Raw genomic sequence first — 25,149 nt, 5'->3', positions numbered from 1 at the left:
TTGGCGATTTTTAAGAGCAGGTTAGACAAACACCTGTCAGGGATGGCCTAGATCAGTGGTTCCCAAACTTGTTCCACCACTCGTGCAGGGAAAGCCTCTGGCGGGCTGGGCCGGTTTGTTTACCTGCCATGTCCGCAGGTTCGGCCAACCGCGGCTCCCAGTGGCCGTGGTTCACTGCTGCCAGTACATCCCTCAATCCGCGCTGCTTCCAGCAGCTCCCATTGGCCTGAAGCAGTGAACCACAGCCACTGGGAGCCGCGACTGGCCGAACCTGCAGATGTGGCAGGTAAACAAACCGGCCCAGCCTGCCACGGGCTTTCCTTGCACAAGCAACGGAACAAGTTTGGGAACCACTGGACTAGATAATACTTAGTCCTGTCATGAGTGCAGGGGACTGGACTAGATGACCTCTTGAAGTCCCTTCCAGTTCTATGATTCTATGATCAATGAGAGCTGAAAATGCTTTGCAGTTTGTATTTTGCAAATTGTTCCCTTTCTTGTAATCTATAAATTGATCATTCTTACAGCCTAGATGAGAAAATCCATTCATGTGTGTGTTAAATTTAATGATACGTGCATCTCTGTCTACAATATACCTAACTGGTTGTGGGTTTTTTTGGCATTCTATGATGAAAATGATAAAAGTTACATTCCAATATCTAGGTAAATGTTGAATAAATTAAAAGGAGTTTCTTCCATTCTTTTACTTTACACATCTGTCTTTAAATCTTTCTGAACGGCAGCAATGTTAAAACATGTAAAAGGAATTATTTTTCATGCAACACACAATTAGACTCTGAAACTCATGGCTTCAAGATATCAGTGAGGCCAGGAACGTAGCAGGATTCAAAAAAGGACTGGTCATTTCCATGGATATTTAGACCACTGTTGTAGGCAGGAATGCTGAACTAGGAGAAACAATGGTCTGACATAATGTGACAGTTCCTGTGTTACTAAGCTCCATCACAACCTGATTTAAGGTTGGATACAGCAAAATCCTGAGGCCCCTACTGTGACGTGCAGAGTGCCCTCCACTGCCACTAATTTCAATGGGATTGGAGATGCCTAACAACTTGCAAAAGGTATTCGGGATCTTACAGGATTGGACCTAAAGAAGGCAGCTGGAAAATTAAATCCTGGTCACCATTGTATTTAATTTTAGTTGTAGCCTTGGAAAGTTATAGCTGTATCTGCAGTCAGTGTTTAATTTTATCTTTTTCCTAGAAATAGGCTGGCTCCTGATTACCACTTAGTGGCTGTTGTTATTGTTCATTGATTTATTTCTATTAGTGTAGTTTCTAGGAACCCTAGTCATGGACTAGGACTTCATGTGCTATGTACTAATCAAACACAGAAGAAAAAGGCAGTCCCTGCCACAAAAACCTTACAACCTAAGTACAAGCACACTCACAAGCCTTTGAAGATGACATGGAGGAAAGTATCTTCTTCCTTTCTGCTTCTAACCAGCTTGGCAGCTAACTGAATCACAAATAACTTTTCTTTAGGAATTTCATTTACTACTGGTTTCAGAGTGTTAGTCTGTATCAGCAAAAAAAAAAACGAGGAGTACTTGTGGCACCTCAGAGACTAACAAATTTATTTGGGCATAAGCTTTCGTGGGTTAAAACCCACTTTATCAGATGCATGCAGTGGAAAATACAGTAGGAAGATATATATGCACAGAGAACATGAAAAAATGGGTGTTGCCATACCAACTGTAACAATACCAATTAATTAAGGTGGCCTACTATCAGCAGGAAAAAGAAAAACCTTTTGTAGTGATAATCAGGATGGCCCATTTCAAACAGTTGACAAGAAGGTGTGAGTAACTGTAGGGGGAAAATAGCATAGGGAAATAGTTTTTACTTTGTGTAATGACCCATCCACTCCCAGTCTTTATTCAAGCCTAATTTAATGGTGTCCAGTTTGCAAATTAATTCCAATTCTGCAGTTTTCCACTGGAGTCTTTTTTGAAGTTTTTTTGTTGAAGAATTGCCACTTTTAGGTCTGTAATCGAGTGACCAAAGAAATTGAAGTGTTCTCCAACTGGTTTTTGAACGTTATAATTCTTGACATCTGATGTGTGTCCATTTATTCTTTTGCGTAGATGATTTGGCCAACATACATGGCAGAGGGGCATTGTTGGCACATGATGGCAAATATCACATTGGTAGATGTGCAGGTGAACAAGCCTCTTATGTTGTGGCTGATGTGATTAGGTCCTATGATGGTATCCCTTGAATAGATATGTGGACAGAGTTGGCAACGGGCTTTGTTGCAAGTATAGGTTACTGGGTTAGTGTTTTTGTTGTATGGTGTGTGGTTGTTGGAGAGTATTTGCTTCAGGTTGGGGGCTGTCTGTAAGCGAGGACTGGCCTGTCTTCCAAGACCTGTGAGAGTGATGGATCATCCTTCAGGATAGGATGTAGATCCTTGATGATGTGCTGGAGAGGTTTAAGTTGGGGGCTGAAGGTGACGGCTAGTGGTGTTATGTTACTTTCTTTTTTGGGCCTGTCCCGAAGTAGGTGACTTCTGGGTCGGAGAACACTTCAACCTTCCTGGTCACTCAATTTCAGACCTAAAAGTTGCAATTCTCCAACAAAAAAACTTCAAAAACAGACTCCAATGAGAAACTGCAGAATTGGAATTGATTTGCAAACTGGACACCATTAAATTAGGCTTGAATAAAGACTGGGAGTGGATGGGTCATTACCCAAAGTAAAAACTATTTCCCCATGCTAATTTTCCCCCCTACTGTTACTCACACCTTCTTGTCAACTGTTTGAAATGGGCCATCCTGATTATCACTACAAAAGGTTTTTTTCTCCTGCTGATAATAGCCCACCTTAATTGATTAGTCTCGTTACAGTGTATATGGCAACACCCATTTTTTCACGTTCTCTGTGCATATGTATCTTCCTACTGTATTTTCCACTGCATGCATCTGATGAAGTGGGTTTTAGCCCATGAAAGCTTATGCCCAAATAAATTTGTTAGTCTCTAAGGTGCCACAAGTACTCCTTGTTTTATTTACTACTGGTTAATTCTCTAATTCAGCAAATCATCTGGTTGCTTTGAGCATATGAATTGTAGTCCCAATTAAGTCAAAAGGACTATGACTCTACTGTTTAAAATTAAGCACGCATTTCAATATTTTGCTGGATTGAGGCCTTAAAGCAGAACTGGGGAGCTGGGGTGGGGGAAGAAAAAGCAAATTGCGGAAATGATGTAGGCCAAAAAATCATGATAATTCTATAGTTTTACAAAGCAATATACATACATTTCCTTTCTTGCCTTCATTTTCCCACAAAAATGAAAAGTAGATTTTCCAAGTTTTCTTTTTTTTTTTAATCCTTTTGCTGTGGGAAAACCTGTTTCCTTGCATGACACTGAGCCAGAAAGGGTTAAGCAACTAGCAAGCTAAATGACACAAATTTGACCTTTAAAGACATGTTAGAAAAGTATATAAATGGTAATTAGGGCCATTCCTTATAAATAGCTAGCAAAGCCATGTTAGATAGACAAGAGCTTTGAAATGCAAACCTGTTTTGTTACAGAATTAGAGGTAGGGATGCCAACACTCCAGTATTCCCCTGGAGTCTCCAGGAATTAAAGAATAATCTCTAATGATCTTTAATCTATCATGTGATGAAAACTCCAGGAATACGTCCAACCAAAATTGGCAACTCTAATTAGAGGTAAATATTAATTGTATTTGTATGTGTTTACTTGTATCCTGTTAGATGTTAACCATGTAACCGATTAGTTTGTGGATGGTAATTCCCTTTCAGGTGTTAATTACATTATATTATGCTTGGGGATGATTCAGTTAACCTTAAGATAAAAAATGTAAGATATTGCAGGAAATAATATTACTTACATTGTCGTCAGTTTAAATTGTCCATGGCATAATGGAATGCCTTGAGAGTTTGAAAGGATAATTGCCTTATGTTACTTAATACTACTAGTTTACCTGTGTATACATAGGAAATGGGGATTTTTACTTCAAAGCAACTGATTTGAATTACCTATTCTTCATTCAAGGAATTCCTGTTGTATTATCATGCTGTCAAGAGGCTATAGTAGCTTGCCAGAGATCTATAAAAGAACTCTAGGACCTGATCCTGTCATCTCAGATCTGCTTAAGCTTGATCAGGGGAAGCTTGAGTCGCAAGACTGAAGTCTCCAAATCCAGTCTGGATTATCCTGATAATTCTCATGGAAGAATTTGAACAAATTCTATATTTGGACTGTAACCTCATTAACTGATTCTGGAAAAAACTTTTCACAACTGAGCAGCTCACCCTCTCTACTATGAAACTAACCTAAGAACTTTATTCATACCTGTATGTATAATGATCTTTTAACCACAATACTCTTTCTTTTCTTTTTTTAATAAATCTTTGTTTAGTTAATAAGAATTGGCTGTAAGCATGTATTTGGATAAGATCTGAAATGTTCATTGACCTGTGGGATAATGTATCCACTCCCTTGGGATTGGTAGAACTTTATAAATGATGAACAAGATTTTCAGTAACCCTCATCATATTTAATTTGGCTGTCTGGGTGGGAGCCCAAGGCTGGATTGCTTTAAGGGGGCTGTGTTTTGGGGTTCTAAATAACCAGTAAGATATTATAGAAGCTGCTTTGTTGCTGGCTTGATGCATCTAATTATTAGAATAATCACCAGTTTTCAGGCTCTTCTGCCCCATTCTTTGCAATCTCAGTGTTGCCCCTCCCAAACGACCAACAGTCACATCTTGGCAATACCAACACTTCTTCCTAGATTAGATTTCAAAGTTCTCATGAAAATAGCAGCTTCACAGATCTATTGATGGAAACGATTTAGTGTTAACATGTTAATTCATCAGCATAAGCAAGGCAATCACCACATTAAAGAAGAGACATTTTAAAGATCTTTCTGGAGCCTTTTCATTCACCATTTATTTCCTACTGAGCGTTAATCTTGCTGTTCCTGAGCCTCCAATGGGCAAAGTTCAGAAAACCTCATGAATCAAAGGGCCAGTTTAGCACATGATGAGAATTTGGTTTTCATCAGAATTGCCTACATGGGCTTAGCAAAAAGCTTATGGCAAATACACGCATAAAAAGTATAAACACCATCAATGAGTGTATAGTACATCTAACCTTTCCCCCACCATATTAATTCTTTCTTCCCAACCCCAATCCCAACCTGCATCTATCCTTGTCCCCAGTACAACTTGTCCATTTCATCCCTCTTAACCCCATAGACCAGTGGTTCTCAAACTTTTTTTTTTGCGGACCACTTGAAAATTGCAGAGGGTCTCAGCAGACCACTTAATGATCTTTCCAAAGGTTGTTTGTACCATTAGCTAACTATTGTAAGGTGCTTTGGATAAAAGCGCTATATTAAAAAAATAATTAAAGTTTTTTTGTTCTACAAATAAAAGCAAACAACTCATATTTTAACCTTTCTAATGCGATGGATGTGCCCTCTCTCCCCTGCCATGGCAGCCCCCAAGCTGGGGCTGGGAAGGAGGGGGGGGTCTCTCCCTCTCTACCCCACCACGGCAGCCCCCGAGCTAGGGCTGAGAAGGAGCAGGGGTCTCTCCCTCTCTCCCCCACTGTGGCAGCCCCCAGGCTGGGGCTTGAAAGGAAGGGGGTCTCTCCCCCGCCACAGCAGCCACAGAGCTGAGGCTGGGAGGGAGGGGGGTCTCTCCCTAGCAGCCCTGGAGCTGGGGAAAGTCATCTCTTTCTCTGGCTACCGCAGCTATGCATGTCCCAAATTCCTTCCACCCCTTCTTCTCACCCCACTTCCCCCCCCACCTACTGCTATTCCCTCCAAGACCACCAGCTCACCTTACATGTGTGTCTTCTTCAGGGTCCCAGCTATGCAGCTCCACTAATTAGGTGGGTGGCCTTTCATTCTCTTGTGTGCAGATACCCAGGCATGCACCTTAGAGGGAACTATCCGTGGACCTCCTGAATGGAGCTTGCAGACCACTGGTGGTCCACAGACCACAGTTTGAGAATCTGTGCCATAGACCATCTGTTCTCTGTGAGCCCAACCCTTCAATAACTCCATAGCAGCAGCTCCTACTGCTCAGCTCCTCTCCTTGTATCTAATTAGGTGCATGGGAGGATCGCAGGGTGGGGAGTGACCTGAGTGGTTGGTAGGGTGGGAATGTTAACTTCCGCTGCTTTCCATCCTGGCACTGAGTGTAGGCCTGGGAATAATTAACTTGTCTCATTTTTCAATACAGTCTTAGAGCCCAACCTGCAATGAGCTTCTCATGGGCAGAATATTGCACCAGCACAAAGTTTGTTAAATGATAAAAGCCTTAGACCCTCCCAGATAAGAGCAGACTGGAGACATTTGCTCTATGTCTCTATGATACTTCCACTGTTGATCTCAACTCTGATACAGACTGAATGACAAATTCAGTGAGATTGACTCTAGATGGAATCTAGCAAGGAATTTTTTCCTCTACTAGTTCCTTGGACCCCAAGCCAAAGAAGGAGGATCTAATACCCAGAGCACAATTCCTGTTGCTTGGAGTTCTCCTTGTATAGGTATACTCTTGACATCATCTAACATCTCTCATACCTAGAGTCCCTTTAAGTGTCTACTCTGTTAACAGGAGGACATTTATGTGACATTAGGTTACTGGCAGAAAACCTTTCATTTGACAAGCCAAGCCAAAACAAAACAGAACATGACAGGGTGGAGGAGGGGAGGGAATGACTCTTAAATTCTTTGGACTTATAAACACAGTTAGGAGAACTATCCGCTCAAAAGAGACTTTCAGAAAACATATTGAAAAACATAAGCTAGAAAAGAAAAGAGGAGGCAAGTAAAAAATAATCATGAAATGAGTAGTTGGCACAGGATAAGACCATCAACTGTTGGATTCAGAGAAAATTTTGTTTTGAGAACTTTACTATCTTGCAAATTTCTATTAAACAGATCACTATCTGTATTTTCAATCAATCAGTTCTGAAAAACTGACATAAGTGTTTACACTAGTTTTATTTTTTTTAACTAAAGCTAGATGTCATAGAGTATTTTATTTAGAGCTACAGAGCACTCAAGATAATGGGTCTTGTTTTAATGTTCTTTAGTAGCTGCTTAAATTTCAGTGTTCTGCATTAACTTTTACATTTACTGATCATTTTAGGGGCATATTTTTAGACATGACCTATTCACAGAACTTGTACAGACTTCAAGAAGAATGCTTTCTATAGACCAAATGAGAACATTATGTAGGCTGTGTAGCCATCCCTCCCTGTCAATCTCTGAGGGAAGCCATGCCTCCTTGCTGTCATATACCTATAAAGGTGAGCTCAAAGGGGGGAATTAGCTGCACCTCTGGCCAGTCCTCAGGTGGCAGGTCCAGCATTTCCTCGGCATCTCGATCAGCTGGTGGCCTGGGGAGATCTGGCCAGTCCTCAGCACAGCGGGATTCCTCTGCAGGTTCCAGCAGCTGGTAGGATGTGTCTGTCTCCCTTGGTGACTCCAGCCCAAGTGAGTTGTAGGTCTTGCCTTTTGTACTTCCTCTTCCTGTCCTGCCCTTCCTCTTCCGGCAGGGTGGGCATGGTTTTCCTCGTTCTGCACACCAGGGGGTGTGTTGTGGTCCATACCTGGCAACATCTGAGGGACTCCACTCTTCCTTGCTACAATTACTATTATAAATATTGTTATTTTGTATTACTGTAGCACCTAGGGGCCCTAGTCATGGACTAGGACCTCATTGTGGTAGGAGCTATACAAACAACAACAAAATGGTTCCTACCCCCAAAGAAATTACAATTTAAGTATGAAACAAGAGAAAACAAATGGATTCAGACAGACAGGGAAATAGAAGAAAACAATGAGACAATATTGTTCAGTATGGTTGGCAGTGGTCTTTGCTATAGAGTAAGTCCTCCAGGGAGTGTAGAGATGCTACATTTCCTGTACACTCTTTGTGCAATCTTTGGTTTCCCTTCTTGCTGGGGGCCAAAATAGAGAAGCTCAGGACAGGGCAGTCACAGGCTACAGCTACACAAAACAGTAGCTAGTTTTGTTACCTCAGTGCTATACATAGTTCATAATAGAGGGTTTACCCGACACCAGTTTGATCATCAGTAAGATACTACATGGTACCAGGAGTGGCAGGCACAGCGTGCTGGAAGACCCAGTGAGAGAAGTAACAATGGAATAGCTGCTACAGAACCTGAGCAACTGCCTGTAACTTACCCACCAAAACTGAAAATCAGGAGAAATGCTGAATATGCTTGAAAAAGTTCAGACTGAAATTTAAGCTGTACATGAAAGCCGTTGGGGCAAATAAACTGGAGGATGAGCAAAAGATTGCTCTGCTCTTAACAGTGGCAGGCATAAAAGCCCTAGATGTGTACGATGCATTCCATGCAGATGGTGATGGGGAAAGAGAAGAAATCTTTGCAGAAATAATGAAAATGTTTGAGGATCATTTTCTGGTATATGTTCAGGATGAGTGAACAGGATCAGTAAATGGCAGTTTTAAGAGGGAGTTTTCCAGATAACAGAGGAGTGACTACATGACCCTGGGGGTGAGTATGTTGTCTCTATGTTTGTTGTGTGCCTGTTGATTGAGGTTTATAGAGTGGTCTGTTTCGGGGGCTGTGTGCTGAGTCAATTGTCCTGCTAGCTCCTAATGAAGCTCCAGCCTGCCACCTTTTCATCTGTCACTCCTCTAGGATACCTTGAAAAGGAGGCAGGGCTAACTCAGGGAGAATAGGGGTTTAAAATGCCAGCTCGCAAATGACCTGAGGAGCTAGCAAACAAGAGCAGCAAACAGGTGTTTTCAGAGCCAAACATACCTAATAAACATTCTCTAAACTTAGGCCAATAAACATCCACCATGCCACCCCCAAGAAAAAAACCCACAAAAAACAAACAGAAAAAAAAACCCAGCAAGAGTAAAAATAATGTAGGCAGAAGTCCAGAAGCAGAATGGGGGCTATCCAGTTTATTACACTGAATGCAGCATGTTTGATTATCTGCCTTATGGGGAGGTAGCATATGTGTGCATTCAGGGGAAGCAGCTCATGGCCTTCAGAGCCAGAGTACAATCTTTTGAAACCAGAGTGGCTGAACTGGAGATGCTCAGAGAGACAGAGAGGTACACAAAAAGAAAAGGAGTACTAGTGGCACCTTAGAGACTAATCAATTTATTTGAGCATAAGCTTTCGTGAGCTACAGCTCACTTCATCGGATGCATTCAGTGGAAAATACAGTGAGGAGATTTATATACACACAGAACATGAAAAAATGGGTGTTATCATACACATTGTAAGGAGAGTGATCACTTAAAATGAGCTATTACCAGCAGGAGAGTGGGGGACGGGGGGAAGAAAACCTTTTGTAGTGATAATCAAGGTGGGTCATTGCCAGCAGTTAACAGGAATGTCTGAGGAGCAGTGGAGGGTGCGGGGGGAAATAAACATGGGGAAATAGTTTTACTTTGCGTAATGACCCATCCACTCCCAGTCTCTATTCAAGCCTAAGTTAATTGTATCCAGTTTGCAAATTAATACCAATTCAGCAGTCTCTCGTTGGAGTCTGTTTTTGAAGTCTTTTTGTTGTAATATTGCGACCTTTAGGTCTGTAATCGAGTGACCAGAGAGATTGAAGTTTTTCCGACTGGTTTATGAATGTTATAATTCTTGACATCTGATTTGTGTCCATTTCAAAAATCAGACTCCAACGAGAGACTGATGAATTGGAATTAATTTGCAAACTGGATACAATTAATTTAGGCTTGAATAGAGACTGGGAGTGGATGTGTCATTACACAAAGTAAAACTATTTCCCCGTGTTTATTCCCCCCCACACCCCCCCACTGCTCCTCAGACATTCCTGTTAACTGCTGGCAATGGCCCACCTTGATTATCACTACAAAAGGTTTTCTTCCCCCCGCTCTCCTGCTGGTAATAGCTCATCTTAAGTGATCACTATCCCTACAATGTGTATGATAACACCCATTTTTTCATGTTCTCTGTGTATATAAATCTCCTCACTGTATTTTCCACTGAATGCATCTGATGAAGTGAGCTGTAGCTCACGAAAGCTTATGCTCAAATAAATTTGTTCGTCTCTAAGGTGCCACAAGTACTCCTTTTCTTTTTGCGAATACAGACTAACACGGCTGCTACTCTGAGAGAGGTACACAGTTATTAGAAATATAAATACCTGGGTTTGTGATGGCTGGAGAACCTCATGGTACATTGCTTGCCGAGTGCAAAGATTACAGATCTCTTGAGACATCTAGATAGACATATATACAGTGCTGGGAGGAGCTAACTAAATATTGACAAATTTTATACGTTCTTGTATAGAAATACTAGAAGTCTAAACACTAAGATGGGTGAATTTCAATGCCTGGTATTAAATGAGCGTATTGGTACAGTAGGCATCACTGAAACTTGGTGAAATGATGATAATCAACATAGTTATACCATGGAACAAAATACATAGGACTGATAGAGGTTATGCTGGTGGGGGAGTGGTACTATATGTGAAAGAAATCATAGTGCCAAATATAGTAACAATCTGAAATGAAGCAAACAGTACCATGCATTTTCAATCCAATCCTGTGAACAGAAATTCCATGCTTGAATAATAAGAGTATAGCACTAGGTATATATTATCAAACACCTTTTTAGAATCACTGTCATCACGCTTCCAGAGATTAGAGAGGCTACAAAAACATAAAACCCAATAACAATGGGGTATTTCAGTTATCCCAATAGTGACCAGGAACATGTCACCTCAGAATGGGATCCAGAAATAAAATTTCTAGATATCATTAGTGACTGCTTCTTGGAACAGCTAGTTCTGGCACCCACAATGGGAGACGCAATTTTTGATTTAGTCCTAAGCGGAACACAGGCTCTGGTCCAAAAGGTGAATACAGCTGAAAGGTTCAGTAATAGCAACCATAATATAATTAAATGTAACATCCTTGTCGAGGGGGAAACACCCACCACAGTATCATTTAACTTCAAAAAGGGGAACTACACAAAAATGAAGAGGCTGGTTAAATGGACACAAAAAGAACAGTCGGAAGAGTGAAATGCCGGTAAGCTGCATGGAAACATTTTCAAAACACTATAACAAAGGCTCAGATTGTATGTATAACATCCCCATCCCCAAAAAGAAACAGTAAGAGAACCAAATAAATGCCATCATGTCTAACAATTAAATAAAAGAGGTGGTTAGAGACAAAAAGACATCTTTTAAAAATTGGAAGTTAAATCCCTCTGAGGAAAATAGAAAGGAACATAAACTCTAACAACTCAAATGTAAAAGTATAATTAGGCAGGGCATAAAAGAATTTGAAGGGCAACTAGGAATTTTTTTTTTGAAGAACAACAGCAATTTTTAAAGTACCTCAGAAGCAGGAAGCCTGCCAAACAACCAGCAGGGCCACTGGATGATTTAAGTGCTAAAGGAACTCTCAAGGAAAACAAGGCAGTTGCAGAGAAGCTAAATGATTTTTTTTTTAATTGGTCTTCACTGCAGAGGAATTGAGGGATGCTCCCATGCCTGAGCCATTCCTTTTAGATGACTAATCTGAGAAACTGTTCCATATTGACAGATGACTAAGGGGGGATATGATAGAGATCTATAAATGCGTGAATGGTGTGGAGAAAGTGAATAAGGAATTGTTATTGACCCCTTCACATAATACAAACAAAAGGAAGTACTTTTTTATACAACAGATTGTCAACCTCTGGAAATCATTGCCAAAGGAGGTTGTGAAGGCCAAAAATATAACTGGGTTCAAAAAAGAATTAGTAAATTCATGGAAATTTGGTCCATCAATGGCTATTAGCCAAGATAGTCAGGGATGCAACCCCGTGCTTTAAATGTCCCTAAATCTCTAACTGCCAGAAGCTGGGATTGGATGACAAGGGAGATTACTTGATAATTGCCCTGTTCTGTTCATTCCCTCTGAAGCATCTGGCACCGGCCACTGTTGGAAGACATAATAGGGGACGAGATGGACCATTGGTCGGACCCAGTGTGGCCATGGGAGAACACAGAATACAGCATGAACAGGAAACAACAGAGGAGTTAGTCACAGACTTAAAACTAAAAAGCCAGTCCTGCAATTATAAAATATTAAAATACTTTATCATTAAAGACCAGATTGTCCCAGAATGTAACAATAAATAACTATGTGAATGGTTACTAAGTGAGATGGATTTGATGCTAGAAAGAGTAATATTTATATGCCAATCAGCAGAACAAACAGAAATACAAATTAAAGTCCTAGAGAAAGGCACAGAGTGTTGCCTCTGAATACCACAGCTAAACCACCACAGAAAAAGTTCATAGAAATTAAGTTGGCCAGGACCAGAAAAATGGAAATCAGGAACCAATGCCAGTGATATAGCAACCAGCATGAGTATAGGAAAGGCTCCGCATTCAGTCAAATATGTAGAAACTATAATAAGCCCAACCATTATGCAAAAATGTGCAGAGAATTCAAGCAAATACACATATCAAGTGCAAAAATGGAATCCTCAGCTGAAGAGGAAGAGTTGTTCTTAAGCACAGTAACTGAGGAGGCTGAAGACTCAAAAGATTAGCTAAGTAAAATGAGCACAAATGGTAAGTGTCTGACATACAAGATAGACACTGGGGAACAAGTAAATGTAATAACAGAAACTGAAATAGAGAGATGTAAGAAGCACATAAAATTTGGCAAGTCAAAATTATCTGTGAAAACCTATAGTGGAAGAACAATTCCAATTTTGGAAGAGTGTACACTGAGACATAAACAAAGGGAAAATGATAAAATAATAGGTTGTGGTGGTACACAGAGACAAGCAACTAGTCTTGGGCCTACGTATATGGGCCTACCTATATGATTAAATCATAGCCTTATTTATTATCAACCTCCACCCACCCCTCTCAACAAGTGCTATAGCAAAACTGCACCACTGTTGCTGATCCAAGAGCTTCAACCTGCATATTCCATTCCAGAGAACTAGCTGCTTCCCCGGACAAAATAAGCAAAGAAACACCCATACTCTGCAAAAGGTAGAAACAAAATCCTCTTTCAAGAGGTTTGAATTGCCAAAGTCCCTACACGACATAATTTGAAGCCTGTTGTAAGACCATGCCATCTCAGCTATGAAATAACACATTTTAAGGGCAATTGAACAGCCTGAGAAATTCCCCAGTGGATAAACAGCATCAAATTATTTAGAACAGGTGTTTCTTATAATGATGCTACCCTGAGGAAATGCCATGCTCAATAGGCTTCAAAATCACATTGTTTTCTGTTTGCATGTAGATGTGAATGGGAAAAGGGTGAAGTGTCTGTATGTTTGAGCCGAGGGAAGTATGTCATATGTGCGTAGTGTGAAGTCTGTGTGTTTGTGCATAGGCGTGCAGAGTTTTGCTGGACAGCTCTTGAAGAAAAATCATTTCCTTATATCATCGCTGCTCTTTATGTGGATTTTTTTTCTGCATTACACTATACATAAAGTAAAAATGCGTATGCTACAAAAATAATTTGGAGGGCATTTGACAGCTATGCAGAAGATGTGGTAAATGTAGTGATACTAAGGAGATGAGAGCAATTATCAAAAAAACCTAGAAGGACAAATAGCTTCCTACTTTTAAAGAAAGGCTATGAGGTGATACAAGAAGGCTGGTGAATTGTATTGATCACTTGCTGACAATCTACCTTACAGACCACTGAAACAGTCATTGGGCATGTGCACACTGAATCTGGACTAAGTCTCCCAGCAAGTGCTCTAAAAATAGGTGTGTAGACCTTGCTTTGAAGTTGCAGTTGGGCTGGAGCCTAGGCTCTCAAACCCCCTGTCCCCACCCTCAGTCTTCAGAGCCCAAGCTCCAGCCCAAGCCACAATGTCTACACAGCTATATTTAGAGTACTAGCATGAGCCCCACTAGCATGAGTCTGCGGGCCTGGACTGGGGGGTCTTACTCCCTGATGCAGTGTAGATATGTCCAAAGTGTGTCCAAACTTGCTGCTATTGAAGTCAGTGAGAACTTTCCATTGCAGACCACTCAAAAGAATGACTATTAAGAGTAAGTGATTCTTTTCACAGTATGAGTACAAGACATAGAATGTCTTTGAAAGAGAAAAAGACAGTTTCCACCAGCTCAAAAAAAAAGTTCCTTCAAACTCTAAAGCCCCAAGATAATAAATTACAATCCATGAACACCAACCAGTTAGAAATATCATCTAGCTATAGTTGTTGAAAAATTCAGGAATAAAACAAGTAGAATTTCTCAATGGGGCTGTAAGCTGCTTCTTCATAGCACATAGATTGGTAATGGACAATTTATTGGACCAGCCCTGTAGGTGTTCCTCACTCTGCACTACCATTAAGTGCTTGTTGCAAATCAACCACGAATTCGTTTAAAAAATGTCCTGGACCATAAAATAAGCCTTCTGAATCCAGTCCTAATCCCACTGATCATGCAGAAAGGAATGTTTAATTTGCTGACCATTTTAATCTGGTACACTATTCAAATAATCACCGAGGGTCCAATCCTTCTCCCTTTGACTTTCATGCCTCTCCACTTCTATGCTCTCCCCACTGTTGATTTCTGGAATCAGAAACACTGTCAGAGAGGCTAATCTTGAAGTTATTCCAACCCAACTGGTACCTGAAAGTGTATCTTGCGATAGCTCATTCTCATAAATTTTTCAATCCAGTTCCCAGACCATAGTGGATTGGGTGTGAGCATATTCAGATTCAAATTGTTTGATGTTTTCCAAACCTCAGAGTCTTCTGTGGTTTGCCCAGCAATATTACAACTGGGATTTTCAAAAGCACTCTTATGCCACTGAATTCAATGGAAGTTTTACCAATGACTTAACTATGGGCCAAAGCTGAGCTTTATTGAAAATCCCACCTATATCCTTTCCCCCATGCTTTCCAAGACTTTTGCTATTGTAGCTTAAGACCACTAGACTGTTAAGACTCCCCAAAATACTCTTTGACTGAATAAAGAATAAGCAAATAGATTCATAGATACTAAGGTCAGAAGGGACCATTATGAGCATCTAGTCTGACCTCCTGCACAACGCAGGCCACAGAATCTCACCCACCCACTCCTGAGAAAAACCTCACCTATACCTCACCTGAGGTATTGAAGTCCTCAAATCGTGGTTTAAAGACTTCAAGGAGCAGAGAATCCTCCAGCAAGTGACCCGTGCCCCATGCTACAGAGGAAGGCGAAACATTTTTTGATTTTTTTGTTTAATTTTTTCAGATAACGTTGACTTGTCTACAAACTGGTTGAAGACCACAATAAGTAAATAAATAAATAAATAAATAAAATAAAGTGAAAATCTTTTTTAAAAATGTTTACAAAAACTTTTCCTCACCATTCTGAAAAAAATTGACTAGTTGTATTTGCAAACTGTTCTTCTGATGGGAAAAAGGCTACCTATACAGAAAAAAGAAACAAACAAACTTTCATTTAGTCTGGAACCCATTTATTAATTATGTGTAATGCAGGAGTTTAATACATAAGCTTTTTCAATATTCTGCATTGAATGCAGGATCCAGAGTATAACTAACTTTTACTGATGGAAACTAAATATTAATCATTTTGTAATTTTCACCATGTCATATTTATTTGGATGTACTTGAATATTGTCAGTGGGTAGTTTACTTGTGTGGACTCATCATTGTGCAAGAAGAAGGATGGCTGTATGGTTAAGTCACTGAACTGAGACTCAGGAGTGCTCAATTCAGTTCCTGCCTCTTCTTCCAAGTCATTTCACCTCTATGTCTCAGTTTTCTTCTCCCCAAAATAGACCATTGTCTCACAGGGGTGTACTGAGGGTAAACTCAATAATGTGGGGCAATAAAATGGATGATGGGGGCTATAAGAGAAGATAGACTTGTATGTGCTTTCTATTTTCTTTGTTTTCTATTTAGCCCCTCTTCACTTCCTTTCAGTAATGTATCTTGAAATACAGGTATAGTATGACAAAATGTAGTTATTGGCTAATTTAAGGTACCATTACAATACCTACACTACTTGGCAACCGGTATATTGCACAATGTATTAGTTTGATTGTAAAACAGAACATATATAAACATTTGGATATATCTAGCATCAATCATATGCTGAAATTGTCAGTATTGCCAGCTGATTTACTGTCCTGTGCCCCATCTTTTACAACTTCTGTTTGGAGGTGGATAATTCCACTGTCATTTTAGTAGCTCAGCAATAACTTTCATTCTGGTTTTTAGACACCAATGCACTGACAAATCATTCATTCATCACTACCTATCATATGTACTTATAGAGTTTCCGCTACTATAGTATCTGAATGCCTCACAATCTTTATGTTTTTTATATCCTTCCAAACACCTCTGTGAGGAAGTGCTATTATCCCCATTTAGCATGTCTATAGTAGAGAAGGAATTGAATGTAGGTCATTTATAACCAAGGTCATTTATAGTCCAGGCTAATACATGAACCACAGGACTATCTTTCCCCTCCCTCCGGAGCAGCCTTCCTCATTTATTTACAGAGGGATGAATGGAGAAAAACAACAGGGGAAAAGATAAGGGGAATGGTAAAACAGAGTTACATCCAACACAAGGACCCTGTGCCTGGATCCAGAGTTCAGGAATCCTGAGCTAGGTTCCAGTCCAGTGGTGAGTCTTGGGTGCTTCTGGTCATCTTTGGTGCCAGTTAACCTTCTCCAACAAACCTCTCCAATGACCTCTTCTGCCGCTCTCTGCAAACCCACACAGAGCAACAATCTCCCCACTTAGCTAGCTACAGCCACCCTACCTATTCCCAATGCAAAATCACAAATACCACTCTTCATGGCCCCATACAGCTCTGATCAACAGTGACACTGGGTCCAGCTCTGGTTTGTCCTTCTCAGGTGATTCCTCCCTGTCACAGTGCTCCTCCTGGCTACTGTCCTGGGGTGTCCCCGTTCAGCCGTTCTGTCCCTCCCAGGCTTTGTGCTAGTTCTCGGCTGCTTCACCATGTGAAGGTCTTCTTGCTGTAGCCTTCTTGTCTAGAGCTAATGACACACTCACCCTGTCAGTCTCCCTCTCTCCATCCCCCTCTCAAACAACCAGCACTTCGTCTCACTGGAACCATCAGCAATTCCTCTGCCAAGGTTTTAAAGGAGCCATGCTCTCTAACCACAAGACAGTTACATATTCCTCTTTAATATATTCTATCTTGAGAGAGAGAGAGAGAGAGAGAGAGAGAGAGTATTAAACAAAAATACATCAATGAGAACATACAGAACTTTGCAGTGAATAGCAAAAACTACCACTGGACAGGCAGCAGGACAATTAATGTGTTTCTTTCTCTTCTTAATTGTTGTAAAATGGCATTTATGGTAGTGTATCCTAGTTGTGGTGGCTTGCTGACTTTATGGTATCTGACACAGAGTGGAAATTATTGCTACTCTCCTAAAATGAGAGTGAAATTGTTCCACTCCAAATGGAAGTTGTAGAACATGGGACATCAGATACTAAATCATCTAGCAACACTGAAAATTTCAGGCATATGATTGATGCCAGATTTCTGCTGGGGATCAAAATCCATCAACCAATGTAGCTTTTGTCATCAATCACATCTCTGTAATGTTCTGTATTTCTAGGAGTTACCAGTGTGCAGCAGCCCCAGTGGCAACAGGAAGTAAAAAAGAAGCAAGAGGCTTGTGATTCCTTAAATGGTGATCCTGCAAACCTTTCTAGTATTACAACAACTGTGGAAAGCAAAGTGGGGAAGAATGAGAAGAAGTCAAACTACGTGATTATGTTTTAATCAAGGTTGTTCCCAGGCCAGCATGGGCACAGAAGGCAAGGAAGTATGCAAGAAGTCATCCATAGTGGCCAGGCATAATATAGTCCTAATAGTAAACCCCTGAGCCCAAGGACCATGCAGTGCTAGTACAGCTGTTGAGTGGCCAGGAAAGGACATGGCTATGCACAGATGGAAACAGATGCCACTTTCTGAAAGAATTATGCCTTTGCTGTTCTCCCTCTACACCCTAAGGCCCATTCTGACTTGTGCTGGGAACTAGCCTGCTACAGATTGGTTCTAGATTGCAATGGTGGCTTAAAGCTACTTTTGTACCCCTTCTCCCAGGTCTTGTGCTGGCCCATAGAATACGTTAACAGAAATTGTGAATCATTTCTGAACCATTCCCAAACAAGCAAACAAAAAAGCTTACATTTGTTAAAGGTTTGGTTTGTTTCATTCTATGCATATTTTACATAGATTAACTCTCCTGCCAAGTGTGGATTGAACAGGAGTAACAGGGTCTTATTAAGATAATGAGAAATAAGAAAGTAAATCAAGAATGTGCCCACTTGTAAATTAACTGCCCCAAAATTTCATTTGCACAGAGTTAAGGTTGCCCGGCAGTGCTTCATGTCCTTCCAGAGCATTGAGTTCAACTACACTCAAACCTCAGAAACCCAAGAAATACAAAGTAATACAAGACCCAAGGTAATACAAAATTATACTTCTGAATACCTGGAAATATAAAGTAAATATCAATGCCACCCTTGCACCTTAACTTTTCCCCTGGAGTTAACAATAGCCACTGGGAATGGTTGTGGTGACATAATAAGGAGATAAGAAGAACAACTAAGAATGTGCCATTGTTTGTATTATGCACTCATTACAGAGGAACACATGATGGGGAGTACAGTGCAGAGGATTCTGTCTGGGGTCCCCTTTCCAGCTAGCTGAAATAGGGACACCAAGGAGCTGGCCAACCTTTGGACACCTTCGCCCATGCTTCTCTAGCAGGGCTGCCCGTATTCAGTGCCATGGTGCAGCTACTGAGTCTCTGCAGGTCCTTACCTAGTACCTGTCTGAGAAGGTGAGTTTATGCCCTCTAAGGGAGTATAGGAACTAGAGGTGTGGATAAATTACAAATTGGAAAATACGCAATTTTATAATAGTACCAGGGAAAAGAGTGCCCATTGTTGGGTTAAAACTGAGCGAAGTTCAATGCAGGTTGCTATCAGAGCAACAAGGCAGGAAGATAAATATCGAACATTCACTAGACATAAGGGGTGAAATCCTGGCCAAATTGAAGCCAATGGTAGTTTGGCCATTGATTTCAGGGGGCCAGGATTTCTCCTAGCATAGGAGAAACAAAATATGCCATTCTATTTAAGTTTATATTTCTAAAAATTGATTATCAAGGATGTCCATAGCCTGAGACCTGTGCTATATTGTGGTAGCTATAGTACAAATCAAAATAAATAAATATTTACTCTTCTCGGGCTTGATCCTGCCTACTCTAACTCATGAACAGTTCTTAAACACACAATTAAACACATTAAAATCAATGGGACTACTCATTTGATAAGGACCATGAGATGGTCGAGTTCAGGATCCTGACATAGGTAAGAAAGGAGAACAGCAGAATATGGACCCTGGACTTCAGAAAAACAGACTTTGACAACCTCAGGGATCTGATGGGCAGGATCCCCTGGGAGAATAACATGAGGGGGAAAGGAGTCCAGGAGAACTGGCTGTATTTTAAAGAATCCTTATTGAGGATACAGGGACAAAACATACCGATGTGTAGAAAGAATAGTAAATATGGCAGGCGACCAGCTTGGCTTAACAGTGAAATCCTTGCTGATCTTAAACACAAAAAAGAAGCTTACAAGAAGTGGATTGGACAAATGACCAGAAAAGAGTATAAAAATATTGCTCGGGCATGCAGGAGTGAAATCAGGAAGGCCAAATCACCCCCGGAGTTGCAGCTAGCAAGAGATGTTAAGAGTAACAAGAAGGGTTTCTTCAGGTATGTTAGCAACAAGAAGAAAGTCAAGGACTGTGTGGGCCCCTTACTCAATGAGGGAGGCAACCTAGTGACAGAGGATGTGGAAAAAGCTAATGTACTCAATGCTTTTTTTGCCTCTGTCTTCACGAACAAGGTCAGCTCCCAGACTGCTGCACTGGGCAGCACAGCATAGGGAGGAGGTGCCCAGCCCTCTGTGAAGAAAGAAGTGGTTCAGGACTATTTAGAAAAGCTGGACAAGCACAAGTTCATGGGGCCGGATGCACTGCATCCGAGAGTGCTAAAGGAGTTGGCAGGTGCGATTGCAGAGCCATTGGCCATTATCTTTGAAAACTCATGGCAATCGGGGGAGGTCCCCAACAACTGGAAAAAGGCTAATGTAGTGCCCATCTTTAAAAAAGGGAAGAAGGAGGATCTGGGGAACTACAGGCCAGTCAGCCTCACCTCAGTCCATGGAAAAATCATGGAGCAGGTCCTCAAGGAATCAATTCTGAAGCACTTAGAGGAGAGAAAAGTGATCAGGAACAGTCAGCATGGATTCACCAAAGGCAAGTCATGCCTGACTAATCTAACTGCCTTCTATGACGAGACAACTGGCTCTGTGGATGAGGGGAAAGCAGTGGACGTATTGTTCCTTGACTTTAGCAAAGCTTTTGACACGGTCTCCCACAGTATTTTTGCCCGCAAGTTAAAGAGTTATGGGCTGGATGAATGGACGATAAGGTGGATAGAAAGCTGGCTAGATTGTCGGGCTCCATGAGTAGTGATCAATGGCTCCATGTCTAGTTGGCAGCCGGTATCAAGGGTCGGTCCTGGGGCTGGTTTTGTTCAATATCTTCATTAATGATCTGGAGGATGGTGTGGACTGCACCCTCAGCAAGTCTGCAGATGACACTAAACTGGGAGGAGAGGTAGATACGCTGGAGGGTAGGGATAGGATACAGAGGGCCCTAGACAAATTGGAGGATTGGGCCAAAAGAAATCTGATGAGGTTCAACAAGGACAAGTGCAGAGTCCTGCACTGAGGACGGAACAATCCCATGCACCACTACAGACTAGGGACCGAATGGCTAGGGAGCAATTCTGCAGGAAGGGACCTAGGGGTTACAGTGGATGAGAAGCTGGATATGAGTCACCAGTGTGCCCTTGTTGCCAAGAAGGCCAATGGCATTTTGGACTGTATAAGTAGGGGCATTGCCAGCAGGTCGAGGGACGTGATCGCTCTCCTCTATTCGACATTGGTGAGGCCTCATCTGGAGTACTGTGTCCAGTTTTGGGCCCCACACTACAAGAAGGATGTGGAAAAATTGGAAAGCGTCCGGCAGAAGGCAACAAAAACGATTAGGGGACTGGAACCCATGACTTATGAGGAGAGGCTGAGGGAACTGGGATTGTTTAGTCTGCGGAAGAGAAGAATGAGGGGGGATTTGATAGCTGCTTTCAACTACCTGAAAGGGGGTTCCAAAGAGGATGGATCTAGACTGTTCTCAGTAGTAGCAGATGACAGAATGAGGAGTAATGGTCTCAGGTTGCAGTGGGGGAGGTTTAGGTTGGATATTAGGAAAAACTTTTTCACTAGGAAGGTGGTGAAACACTGAAATGCATTACCTAGGGACGTGGTGGAATCTCCGTCCTTAGAAGTTTTTAAGGTCTGGCTTGACAAAGCCCTGGCTGGGATGATTTAGTTGGGGATTGGTCCTGCTTTGAGCAGGGGGTTGGACTAGATGACCTCCTGAGGTCCCTTCCAACCCTGATATTCTATTATTCTATGATTCTATGACTACTCATATAAATTAAATTTTGCCTCATTGAGACCCTAAAACAAAGAGTATTTAAAATTTCTGTTTCCTTTAACAACACATACCTTTTTTAAGGTTGATTCACATTCATGTACAGAATCACTCATTTTAACTCTCATTCTATGTTATATAGGCATGTATATTTCCATGTACCAAAAAATAAAGAGAGAATTTTATCTTTACAATGGAGCTCCAAAGTTTGCCTTTCATTTTACAAAATGCTAAACAAATAAAACAATTAGTTAGACTTGCTCTAGGTTACATTTTCCCATAATTTCACATGTATTTCTAATGAAAACAATGGCAACTTATCAGTGGAAATCCATATAGACATAACACAGTATTCTTTTTCTCTTTCAGCTGTTGCTTTAAAATCAATTATATGTGAGCCAAAGAAGCCTGAAGGTAGCAACTGGGTCAACACTGTTTTATTGGTACCTGACTGTCTTTACAAGCAAAACATATTTTAACCATATGTCAATCACATTTTAACAGCAGAGTCTTTTATTAGTTTTCTCTAAATTATTACTTTCTTCACAGTTTAAATGGAATGGAACATTGAAATACTGTTTTACATTTTTATATTCTCCACCAGAAAATTTAGAACTAATCTAAAATAAAGCAACAAGCAATATATCAGCTTCGTCAATCAATATTGACATACTCTTCAGTTCCATCTGTATGGTAATATCAAGATTCATTTCTGAAAATGTATTCTTCAAATTAAAGACAACCAAAAATGCAATTTTGATTTAATTCTAGTGAATAAATATGTATAATTCCCAGCCACATGAAGATGATCCTTATATTTTGGTAAGATTTTGGATGAAAAAGGAATAGCCACAATAAATATATGCTGAAGGCTTGTATTTTTTATCAGCATATACTAAAGACTGAATTTTTATAGATTTTTATTCTGAGTTGAAATTTAATAATAAAGACATAGATGCAGTATTCACTATTCATCTGAGGTTCAGTATTCACTATTCATGTGAGGTTCAGTAGGTTATTGAGCAGCTACATCCTTATTTTTTAAATTAATTTATAGTAAATATCTGTGTCTAGAACATGGAGATCTGTGGGGGGGGATTTCTTTAAATTAAAAAAAAAATCACATGTTAAAATAGCTACAATTGCGTCTTTAATGCTAACCAGGAAGACCAGAACCACAAAAGAAGACAGTCCATTTGTTTAATTTCCCTTCCTCCAACGACTTTACTAATATGTCTGCACTACAAACCTAAGTCAATCTGTATGAGGTTAATTTACAGCCACAGCAGTAATTTCTCCAGTGGTGCATATCCACTCTACCTTCCTTGGGTTGGTGGTGTGCGTCCTGACCAGGAGAGTTTTCACTGATCGAAGAGGGGCAATGTGAGGAGCTGAGAGCATGGTTTCTCAGCTCTGCTGGCAGCTCCCTACTAGGAGCCTGGCTGTCCCTCAGGCTCACAGCGGGCTGTCCCACCTCTGCTCCCTGGTCCCCCGTAGGAGTGGAGGGAATCTGCCTGGGGCCCCCCCCACCCCTCGTTCCCTGCTGGAAGCAGGGGAAGCCGCCCGGGGCTTCTCACCCCAGCTCACACCTGGGAGCAGGGTCCATCTACCCTACACAGACACTGCATCACCCTAACTACACCGACATAAGCCTTACACCTCTTGTGGAGGTGAAGTTATTATGTCGGTGTAGTAAAGCACTCACATTGGCAGAAGGAATGTTGTAGTGTAGACACTGACATAATTAGGTCGACATAAACTGCCTCATGTCTACCCTACTGTCTAAGTCAGTGGTTCCGAAACTTGTTCCGCCGCTTGTGCAGGGAAAGCCCCTGGCGGGCTGGGCCGGTTTGTTTACCTGCCGCGTCCGCAGGTTCGGCCGATTGCGGCTCCCAATGGCTGCGGTTCGCTGCTCCAGGCCAATGGGGGCTGTGGGAAGCGGTCGCCAGCACATCCCTCAGCCTGCACAGCTTCCCGCAGCCCCCATTGGCCTGGAGCAGTGAACCACGGCCACTCGGAGCTGCAATCGGCCAAACCTGCAGACGCAGCAGGTAAACAAACCGGCCAGGCCTGCCAGGGGCTTTCCCTGCACAAGCGGAGGAACAAGTTTCGGAATCACTGGTGTAGCGTATACCAGCCCTAAGAAAGCTAATCTCACACAGGATACATAAAGGAAAAGAAGCATTATAAGGGATCAAGATCACCCCGCTTAGCCAGTCTAGCTATATATCTGAGGGGTTTGTACCAGGACCCATCACTGCCGTATTTAAGATGGTATTTCTGGCTCGTCTGTCTTTCTGGTTTATAAAAAGCTCTGCTTGAGGTGGGATCTTCTGTGGGGGAGAAAAAGGAGAATGCCATTCTTTTTAGGGTGGGGAAGCTTTTTCGAATGGAAATGTTTTGCAGGGCATCTAAAGGTGATCCAACTCTGGATTAATCTAATCTCCTCCTTCATTCCACAGCAGGATCTCAACTGAGAATGCTTTGTCCCCAACTTTCATATGATTAGTTCAGGGATTTGTGATCTGCATTGTCCAAGAGAACCATAATGGTTTTGTAATGGAGATGTAGTCTTGAATGTAGCTGGGATGTAGCTGATCCATTAGTCTCCCCCATATTTACCATATATAAAAAGGTAAATCTAAAACAAAATCCTCAATGTCTTTATATATATATATTTTTTATTTTTATTATTATATATATAATTTTTACAAATGTTTAAAAGTAAAAAAAAATAAATAAAAACCTCTGTGGTCCTTAGTTATGTTTGGACTTCTAAAAAGCCTGACTTTGTTTTAGTTTTCATAAAGTAAGAGTCCAGTTCTGAAAATACTTAAAAATATAGTACAGATAACTTTACTGACATGAGTAATCTTGTGGCCTGAGGCTAGATATTCAGAGGTGACAAATGAAGATTGAACTCCTCAGTTCTCATTAATGCTTTGGAAGCTGTGTGATTAAATCATCTTTACATTATGTAAAAAATGTATCCCTCTGATTTTAGCCACGAGTCTATATATAACCTTCATAAAAGGCCTGACCCAATGTTCCCCAAAGCCAATCTGTCTTTCTGTTGATCTTCATGGGCGTTAGTTAAGGCTTAAATTGCTGTAAGTTTCAGTGTTAGCTGTTGTTTACCTTTGCTTATTTACTTCAGCTCTCCATTCAGTGATAATGAACATACAGAATTCCCACATTCCCCATTGTATGCTCTCCACTACTACACACATGCTATGACTTCCTCTTTCACAATCAAAACTAGAAAAAAATATACTTTTTTTTTAACAAGCTTAATGTTGGAGTAAATTAAGCCTGAGAGAATACTCTAAACTTCCCCAGAAGTTGGGCCTTTGAGGGAAGTTTTAGTGTCAGAGTCAGCAAGCCCCCAAAATTGATGAATGTAGTAAATGTTGCTAGTTTTCTGGTTAAAAGTTGACAGAAAGAAAAAATGAGCAGCCTCACTTTCCCTATCTGCGGAGATAAAGGTAGAAGGAGGCACGCCTTGGGGCCTTATTTCACCCCGGGGTGTTCGCTACTTCCCACCA

The sequence above is a fragment of the Chelonia mydas genome, chromosome 1 (assembly GCF_015237465.2).
Source record: "Chelonia mydas isolate rCheMyd1 chromosome 1, rCheMyd1.pri.v2, whole genome shotgun sequence".
NCBI classification, from domain to species: domain Eukaryota; kingdom Metazoa; phylum Chordata; order Testudines; family Cheloniidae; genus Chelonia; species Chelonia mydas.
This window is presented reverse-complemented; position numbering follows the sequence as displayed.